At 47.8% G+C, this 10,392-nt stretch overlaps 1 long non-coding RNA gene across 1 annotated transcript; it reads left to right on the forward strand.

Moving 5' to 3' along the window:
* The first annotated feature begins 1,526 nt into the window (after nt 1-1,526).
* On the forward strand, nt 1,527-9,600 carry LOC122219140. The gene is made up of 3 exons (XR_006202277.1): nt 1,527-1,629; nt 1,722-1,791; nt 9,496-9,600. It is a non-coding gene; the product is annotated as an uncharacterized LOC122219140 (long non-coding RNA).
* Nucleotides 9,601-10,392: the final 792 nt, after the last annotated feature.

Below are 10,392 nucleotides of genomic sequence, written 5' to 3' on the forward strand. Positions count from 1 at the left end.
ATCCAGATCCAGTGATGGCATACCATTCTAGAAGCATGTATGGATCCTTCTTCATGATGGCACCTTTCTTTATGGAATCCCTTCAGCTTCCTCACATCAAGAGGAATTTCTTTTATTTAAATTGTTCCATATATTTTATGATGAAAAACAAGGGAAAAGAAGTACATTCCCTACTTATCTGAAAGGGTTGTGAAAGGGAGGAGTGATATTGATATGAATTTTATTCTGAATTATCATATGATACACATATATTATTACCATTTTTTAAAATGTAGTCCCTTTTGTCAAGCACAGTGTGTATTCCTCAGACTGTCTGTTCTAGTGAGTATGCATTATGTTAAATTTAAATATTTCTTTTGATCACGAAACAACACTACAGCCCTCTTTCAACCTAACTGAGTAAATTAAGCTGCGCTTACTAGTGCCATCTGGAAATGAAAAATCTGCACTTTTAGTCAACATTACTGTTCTGCAATTGTGGCCGTCTCCGGGGACAAATGGGGCAAAAACAAAAACAAACAAAAAACATAAAAATTTATCCCCTCTCTTCCTGACCACTTCCTCAACTTTTGTCTCCCCTACACAAAATGCCTGATTTGCTTACTCTTTGGTATCCTCAGCTAGTTTTGAGGCTTTTTTTTTGGTTCAGTGTTTTAAATGCTTTAAATATGGGTTTAAAGTGTTTAATGCCACCATACTGGAACCACAAAATGAATGAGAGTTGATTTATTTATCTTTTAAATTTTTACTTATTTTTTTAAGTTTTTATTTTAATTCCAGTTAGATAACATATAGTGCTATATTAGTTTCAGGTGTACAATATAATAATTCAACACTTCCATACATCATCTGGTGATAAATGAGAGTTTAGACTCTAAGATATTATGGAACTTCCAGCAATCATTTCTGTTATTGAGGAAGCATTAACAATAGAAGAGTAGCAGCATTTAAGACCAATAACACAGGTATATATAGAGGGAATTTGAATAGAACTTAGATATTTATCCTTTATGGCCATTCTATTTAACCACAAACTGACTGGATAGAGTGTGAGCCCCTGAAAAAGAGAACACAAAACTGATTCTGAAGAGCCAACCCCAGGACCTCGCTCTCTCCCTGTGATATAGTGGTATGAAAAGTTTGCAAATGGTGGCCTATTTCAGGAGAATAATAACAGGAAGTGTTGAATGATATTTGGATATGTATCAGATTTGTGTCAAGCATATGATGGTAGAATTTGGGAAAGTGTCTAATGTTGCAAAGGAAATCTATTTACTACATACAGATGTGGATTTCTTCCCTCCACTTCTCAACTGTTCACACTAAACCTATTCTCAATACCATTTCTTAAGAAACAACGGCAATATTTAAAGACCCCAAGAGTAGTACTAATGAAGTAGAAGCAACTGAGGCCATTGTGTTAGTGATCTATAGCCTTAAGAGTATCATGAGTAGGGCAGCAAGCAAATTCATCTTTGTTTTCTGATGTTACTGTAGACGTTGAACTCTACTCAGCAGCACTGAGTAGCACTGTAACTCTTTAGAATCTAACACCCATTTTTTGTGGTAAAAACCTCAGGGCTTATCACCAGTTTGTTGTATGATATACTGGTCAGTTACTGATTCTGAGTGAGTTACTGATTATTGCAACTCTGCTAATTGGTGAATCATTGGATCTCTTCATGGAAACTTACCTTTGAACTCTTTCTCTCTCCATCCAGCAGCAACAATTATTCTTCTCACTGACATTGATACCAGAAGTTAACTCTTCTTTTTAACGAACTCCTTTTGGTGAGTGGTTTTGTTATGCCCAGAATTCGTGATCCCCGAAGACCACTAGGGAGCCGAGTCCGATGCAAAAGCAAAAGAACCTTTATTCGAGCTAGCTCGAGCTCAATCCCCTACCTGCACCGACGCAGTGGTGAGATACCAGGGAGAGCGCGAGTTTCAAAAGCACAAAGGTTTTATAGGGGTCTAGGGGCAGTTGGTGAGGTAATGGCTGTGGCCTCAGCCGATTGGCTGGGGAAGGGTCGTGGCCTCAGCCGATTGGTTGGGGAAGGGTCGGAGTCCTGTTACGCAGGTTGCTGGGCGTGTTTTGATCAGAAAGTTTGAACGGGTGAGCGGGAGGTTACTCAAGGGGAGGAGGCGCAGTCTGAGGTTTCTGTGAATTAGTCACTCAAGGTGGAGAACACAGAACAAGATGGAGTCGGCCGGCGTAGGCCCGCCCTTTCATTCTCCCCTTGTCATGTAACTTACGGACCCAATCATGGGACCGGCTGCATTTATGGTGACAAGGGGAACAGTTTGGAAGTTTACGCTAAGTTCTGGGAAGCATGTGTCCCTGGGGTGGCTCTGGGAGGTCTAATTAAGTATTGTCCCTGAGCTGGTATCTATGATCTGCCAGGTGATGTTTTGGGGGGTGTGGGGACTCCCGGTAGCATGAGCAATGACAAGCAGAGTTAACAGAGTTACCAATATTAGGTGGGTCGAATGTGCTGTAGCTTGAGCTTGAGCTTGAGCGGGTTGTGTTGGTCCCGACTGATGGCCCATCGCGTGACGAAGTCCTTCCGGATCGAGGAGGGGTCCGCTGGCTGAACGTGGGTGTGATGGACCCAGGTCGCGATGCCGTCTACTTTGAGAGCGGTGGGGGTTGTCAGCACTACAATGTAGGGTCCCTTCCAGCGCGGCTCGAGAGTCTCTCGGTGGTGCCTCTTGACATAGACCCAGTCTCCCGGCTTGTACTGATGAGGTGTCGGGGTCGGGCCAGCCTCGTAGATGGCACGGAGGCGCGGCCAAATATCCTCGTGCGCCCTCTGGAGCCCTCTCAAGGAAAGAAAAAGTTCTTGATCTTTAAACTCTGCAAGAAGTTCAGCTCGAAGGCTGGGAATAACAGGGGGTGGCCTGCCAAACATGATCTCGTAGGGAGTAAAACCCAGAGTGTAAGGAGTGTTTCTAACCCGGTAAAGGGCGTACGGTAGGAGAGTCACCCAGTCCCCGCCAGTCTCCATGGTTAATTTGGTAAGGGTCTCTTTTAGGGTTCTATTCATTCTTTCTACCTGTCCTGAGCTCTGGGGCCTATAAGCACAATGTAATTTCCAGTTTGCCCCCACCGCCTTGGCTACTGCCTGTGTTACCTGAGAGATAAAAGCTGGTCCATTGTCTGATCCTACCATGGCAGGAAAACCATACCTGGGTAAGATGTCTTCTATTAGCTTCTTAGCCACCGTCTGAGCCGTTTCATGCTTGGTTGGGTATGCCTCCACCCAGCCAGAGAAGGTGTCTGTAAATACTAAAAGATATTTATAACCATACTTTCCTGGTTTGACTTCAGTGAAGTCGACTTCCCATTGGGCTCCCGGTCTGGTGCCTCTGAGCCTGGTTCCTTTTTTATTTGATGTGGCTTTCGCGTTGGTGAGTTGGCAGGTCTTGCAGGCAGATACAACTTGCTCTATTTTGGTGTCCTGTTGGTGAATCTTGATTCCGGCATGTCGGATTAAGTCTTTTAATTTTCGGGCCCCCATGTGAGTAGACCGATGCATGTGCTCTAATATTGAGACTCCGAGCCGGTCTGGCAGCACGAGCTCCTTGTTAGGTGTATACCACCATCCCTTTATCTCCTGGGCCATGGGGAGTTTCTTGATCCGCTGTAACTCCTCCTGGGAGTATTTGGGCTGGTCTGGTAAAACTGGGTCTCCCGGGTCTGGTAGTTGTATGGTCATGGTGGGGACTGGAGTAAGGGCTACTGCCTTGGCTGCCTGGTCAGCCTTTCGATTACCTCTAGCTACTGGGTTATCAGCTTTTTGGTGCCCTTGGCAGTGGATAATGGCTAGCTTGGCAGGAAGCCATAAGGCCGTAAGCAGGTTAAGTATCTCCTGCTTATTTTTTATAGTCCGTCCTTCTGCCGTCAGTAACCCCCTCTCCTGATAAATTGCCCCATGAATATGAGCTGTGGCAAATGCATAACGGCTGTCTGTGTAGATGTTAAGCCGTTTTCCAGCTCCCAGCATCAGCGCCTTGGTGAGGGCTATGAGCTCCGCTCGCTGGGCTGACGTTCCGGAGGGTAGAGCCTCCGCCCATACGGTGTCCATTTCGGTGACCACCGCTGCACCCGCATACCTGTGTCCATCTCGCACAAAGCTGCTGCCATCAGTGAACCAAGTAGCCTCGGCATCGGGGAGGGGCTGGTCGGTCAGGTCCATCCGGAATCCATGTACTTGTTCCAGGATTCCCGCACAGTCATGTAGTGGAGCACCTAGGTCAGGGTCGGGCAGCAGGGTTGCAGGATTGAGGGCTGCACTGGGGTGGAACCGCACTCGTGGAGGGTTGAGTAGGAGGCTCTGGTAATGAGTCACACGTGTATTGCTCATCCATCTATCAGGAGGCTGTTTCAGGACCCCTTCAATGGCGTGTGGGGTTGTGATCCAGATCTCCTGTCCTAGGGTCAGTTTGTCTGCATCCTTGACTAGGAGTGCTGTCGCCGCAATAATTCTTAGGCATGGCGGCCAGCCGGCAGCCACTGGGTCTAATTTCTTAGACAGGTAAGCCACTGGGCGGTTCCAGGGGCCTAAGGCTTGAGTTAGAACCCCTTTTGCTATTCCCTTATGTTCGTCTACAAAGAGGTGGAAGGGTTTCATAATGTCTGGTAGGCCCAGGGCTGGGGCACTTAGGAGGGCCTTTTTTAACTGATTAAAGGCAATTTCTTCTTTTTCAGTCCATTTAAATGTTTTCCCCTCTTTGGTAGCTTCATATAGGGGCCTGGCGATCTCAGCAAAACCTGGAACCCAGAGGCGGCAGTAGCCGGCTGATCCTAGGAATTCCCTCACTTCTCTTCGGGAGGTGGGAGTAGGGATCTTTAGGACAGTTTCTTTTCTGGCATCTGATAACCGCCGCTGTCCGCCCTCCAGGATATATCCCAGGTAACTTACCCTCTCCCTGCATATCTGAGCCTTCTTCGCGGATGCCCGGTACCCTAAAGCTCCCAGGGTAGCCAGCAGGTCCTGGGTCCCTCGCTCACAGTCTTTGGCCGTGTCAGCAGCAATCAGGATGTCATCTACGTACTGTAGGAGGGTGAGGCCAGGGTGCTCCCTTCTGTACTCACCCAGGTCCTCGTGTAGTGCCTCGTCGAAGATGGTGGGTGAATTTTTGAATCCCTGAGGTAGCCGTGTCCAGGTGAGTTGCCCACTGTAGCCCTCCTCCGGATCATGCCACTCGAAGGCGAACAGGGGTTGGCTCTGGGGTGCCAGCGGCAGACTGAAGAAGGCGTCCTTTAAATCTAGTACAGTATACCAGACCCTGGAGGGCGCCAAGGAGCTCAAGAGAGTATATGGGTTGGGAACAGTTGGGTGTATGTCCGCGACCCTCTTATTTACTTCCCGGAGGTCTTGTACCGGTCGGTAGTCATTTGTGTGAGGCTTTTTGACCGGCAGTAAGGGGGTGTTCCAGGCAGACTGGCAAGGAACTAGTACCCCTAGGCTTCGTAGTCTCCGGATGTGTGGCTGGATCCCCTTCCGGGCCTCCTGTGACATGGGGTATTGTTTGATCCTTACCGGACTCTCTCCTGGCTTGAGCTCTACCAGGACTGGGGTCCTATGAGCGGCTAGTCCCATCCCCCCCCCAGTCTCTGCCCAAACCGAGGGGAATTCTTGTAGCCATCTGTCTATATTATCCTCTCTCGGGAGCGCCTCCTGGTGGAGGAGGTATTCATCCTCCAGTTTCATGGTCAGGACCTGGATGGGGTGGCCCTTGCCATCGGTGACCTGAGGCCCCCCTTGTCTGAAAGTTATCTGAGCTCCAATCTTGGTCAGTAAGTCCCGTCCTAACAGCGGGTAGGGGCATTCTGGTATTACCATAAAGGAGTGGGATACCCGGCCCGTTCCCAAATCTACTGTTCTTCGGGTAGTCCATGAATACTGGCTCATACCAGTTGCCCCTTGTACCCAGGACTTCTTGCTGGCTAGTTTTCCTTGTGGGGTGCGGAGGACCGAATGTTGTGCTCCGGTGTCGACAAGGAAGTCAACAGGGGTCCCCTCCACTTTAAGAGTTACCCTGGGTTCGGGGAGAGGGTCCGAACCCCGACTCCCCTAATCACTTAGTTCATCTAGCTCTAGGACTTTTACTCGATCAGTCTTGCTTCCTTTCCCGCCGGCCCTTTTCAGACAATCTTGGGCCCAATGCCCTATCTCCTTGCAGTATGCGCACTGATCCTTCTGCAGCCTCTGCTTCCCCCCCTTGGTGGTTCTTTTACCTTTTCTTGTGTCGTCTGCCAGCTGCCGGAGATGGCGGTCTCGTTCCTCAGGGGAGTCAGCAGTGGTAGCTAGTAGTATTCTGGCCAGGTCTCGAGTCTGCTTACTGCTGGCAGTCGCCATGGCGCGGGCCTGCTTGTCCTCAGGAAGCTCCCGGTTATTATATACCTTTTCGGCTACCACCAGTAAGTCCTGCAGACTTTTTTCTCCTAGTCTATCTATTTTCTGTAATTTTCTCCTAATGTCTATGGCCGATTGGTTTACAAAGGCCATGATAACAGCTGCCTTGCTTTCCGGAGCCTCTGGATCCATGGGGGTATAGGTACGGAATGCCTCCATGATCCGTTCTAAAAAGGCAGCCGGAGATTCATCTTTTCCCTGTTGTACATTTCCTACCTTGGCCAAATTGGTTGGCTTTCTAGCAGCCATTCGGAGACCCCCCATTAGAGTCTGGCGGTAGACCCGGAGCCTCTCCTTACCTTCTGCCGTGTTGAAATCCCACTGGGGCCGAGTTAAGGGGAAGGAGGCATCTATCTGAGCCTGGTTGGTGGTGGGATTCCCGTCTGTGCCCGGAACTAGTTTTCGGGCCTCGTTGACGATTCTTTCTCTTTCTTCAGTCGTGAACAGGACCTGCAAAAGCTGCTGGCAATCGTCCCACGTGGGCTGATGGGTAAAAAGAACAGAGTCTAATAAATCAATAAGCCCTGCCGGTTTCTCGGAAAACTTAGGATTCTGAGCTTTCCAATTGTAGAGGTCACTAGTGGCGAAAGGCCAATAGTGATGGGGCTGGTTCCCCTCCGCGTCTGGGGGTCCGGTGGCTCGCAGGGGCAGAATAGTGGAGTCGGCGGCGGAGGCGGATTGCTCCCTCTGAGCCCTTTGTCTGGTGAAGGGCGGGCTTCCCACTGGAGCGTTTCCGCCTCCCGCTCTCGGAACAGCATCTGCCTCCCCCGGAGGGGGAGGATGGTGTTCTTCCAGCATCCTAGAGGGGTTATACGAGGGAGGAAAAATTAATTCTTCTTCAGTACCCCCCTGTAAGACAGGGTAGAGGGGTGCTGAAGGCTGGATAAGACTTTTCTTCTTCTTTGTCCCCTGCAAAGCAAGAATGGGTTTTGGCTCCGGAGGGAGCGGGGCTAGGAAGGGTTTAAGCCAAGAGGGTGGGTCTTCCACAAGGTCCTGCCAAGTGATAATGTAAGGGAGCTGATCAAGATGGCCCGTCTTAGGCTGAGAGATGATACTCCTGACTCGGTGGATGGTAGGGAGGTCGAAGGTCCCCTCTGGTGGCCATCCGACATTGAAAGTTGGCCACTCGCTAGAACAAAAAAACTGCCACCGACCCTTTCGGACTTCCACACTGAGGTTGTTAGCTCTTCCCCTCACATCCTTAAAGTGATCAATCATAATACTTAGAGGAGTAGTCTGAGTCTGTCCCATAACGTCCGTCCAGTAAGTCCACAGAACAAAACAGAGAAACACAAAAACAGACAAACAGAGGGCCCCTAGAAAATCTTCCAACTCCATGGAAGCAACACTGAAAGCTAGCTTAGACATTTGAGGGGATTCCACGTCCCTCCAAAACCGATGAGGGGATTCCACGTCCCTCCAAAGACGACGGCCTCACACCGACCGGCGGGAGCGACCCGCCTCGTCTCAGACCTTTGAGGGGATTCCACGTCCCTCCAGAAGGGAGAATCGGAACGTCTTCCGAAACTCCCGGCCCGTGGTCCTCCAGTGCGTCCACTTAGACCGCGTCGGGCACTACCAGAACTCCAGAAGTGAGCTCACACAGAAAAGACAGAACAAACAAACAGACACTAACCGTGGCCAGTCAGGCTCTCCGGGTCGGGGGTCCCTCAGGGGTCTTGGGGATCCCGGACGAGCCCCCAAATGTTATGCCCAGAATTCGTGATCCCCGAAGACCACTAGGGAGCCGAGTCCGATGCAAAAGCAAAAGAACCTTTATTCGAGCTAGCTCGAGCTCAATCCCCTACCTGCACCGACGCAGCGGTGAGATACCAGGGAGAGCGCGAGTTTCAAAAGCACAAAGGTTTTATAGGGGTCTAGGGGCAGTTGGTGAGGTAATGGCTGTGGCCTCAGCCGATTGGCTGGGGAAGGGTCGTGGCCTCAGCCGATTGGTTGGGGAAGGGTCGGAGTCCTGTTACGCAGGTCGCTGGGCGTGTTTTGATCAGAAAGTTTGAACGGGTGAGCGGGAGGTTACTCAAGGGGAGGAGGCGCAGTCTGAGGTTTCTGTGAATTAGTCACTCAAGGTGGAGAACACAGAACAAGATGGAGTCGGCCGGCGTAGGCCCGCCCTTTCAGTTTCAATCTTGATTGGGGGTGGACATTTTTTGGATTCTCTTTCTAGGTTCTTTGGCTGATATGGTAATTAAATTGGCATAAAACAGATTAATAGGTGAAAAACAAGTTTAATTACCTGTGTATGGCAGCACCATAAGACAGGTAAAGTCAGAGACAGTCCTGCAAGGGGAATACAATTGAGGCTTGTATACCCCTAAAGAGAAGGGATACAAGGGTTAGGAATTCAAAGAGGAGGAAGACAATTCACAGGAACATGTGAGGAGCACATACTGGGTAAACAGATGTGTGTCCTGCCATGCAGTTGAGTCTTACTGACATAAAAATATATCTCTGGTAATAACGTTCTTCCTGGTACAGACTCCCTATGAAAATTGTTTTAAGCTGTTAAGGAAAAGATAAAAAGCTTTCTGAGTTTCCTATGTCTGTGTTACTTCCTGCTCAAAACAACTACCTGCTAGAGCCATACATTTAGGGGTGATATACTCTGCTCCCCTTCACGTCTCTGAACTGTATTCATTATGCAGTCTCAGGTTTTGGTGATTTTTCTAAACACTACGCTAGATATATAAAGATATCAGCTCATATACATGCAACAAAAATATTCTGTGTCTCTCTTTCTATGATTGTCAATCAACTTAGCCATTATATGGTTCCAAAATATTTATTTAGAGGTTTAAGAACATAATGATACATAATGAATCCTGACTCTAGTGTTTATACTAGGTTCTAATATAAGAGGAATGTAAAAGCTTAGAATTTATAGTATTGTAATATCTGAATGACAGATTAGTTCAGTTTGGGTTCCCTTGTACCAGTTTTTCTGATCACACTAAATTTTTCCATAAGGTCTAAACACTTTACTTCCCTAGAAAGAGACCATTGATGGTATGTCCCTTTTTGTCTTCTTGTTTTGTTACTTTATTTCCTGGTAACACAGCAAAATTAGAGGAGAAAGCGTGTCCTGTTATTATTATGTTCACACATCTCCACAGAAGATCCAGCAGCCGGAGACTCTTCTTCATCACATCTCCTTCTTCCCTGGTCTCCCTTGTAAGTGAAATCTTTTGGCCACAAGATTATTTTGATGTATTTTCCCCACTTTAAAGTATATACACATCCTCCGCCCCATTTCCCAAGGGATTGTAATTGCAATGTCACTTCCTTTAGATATGAGAGTCCTTTCTCCTTGGCCACCTGGTCAGAAAGGCAAATTCCCTTATTTGCAGTGTATTTCCTGGTACTCCTGCATATCAAGAATTAGACGCTGACAGATGTTTCAGTCAACTTCGACTGAGTGTGTATCACCTTCATTCTAATTGCACACCTGTTGTGTAATAGCTTCAACATTCTACACTGGGTAATGTTACATATGTCACATGCCACGGTTGCTTCCCATCCAATGTGCAGTCAGGTAGGGCTCAGATCAGGGCATATGCATCCCCCTGAAGCCTTCTCTACCCATTTGTCTACACCAAGGAACATGTATGCCATTTGATTCAGGGGAGCCGCTGGGCAGCAAGACCATGATGAATCTCCAACCCAGATGCATTTTTTACAATATTTCTCCCCAGGAACACAAAATAGAAGATACTGGTTTTTTCTACCTTTGTGAAAAGATGATAAGGAACCAACATTCACTCCCCAACATTCCTGTATCTTTCATACAAGTCTTTCATAACTTTTTATCTCACCATTAGAAGTCATTCTGTATTTTCCACATTTTTATTAGCAATGATCATTCCTCCATCTAAACTTAAGAACCAAATACGTATTTTTATTTCTTATTTTTTAAAGTTGACTTATTTATATTTAGACAGAGAGAGCATGAGCAGTG

The sequence above is a fragment of the Panthera leo genome, chromosome B2 (assembly GCF_018350215.1).
Source record: "Panthera leo isolate Ple1 chromosome B2, P.leo_Ple1_pat1.1, whole genome shotgun sequence".
In the NCBI taxonomy this organism is placed as follows: Eukaryota; Metazoa; Chordata; class Mammalia; order Carnivora; family Felidae; genus Panthera; species Panthera leo.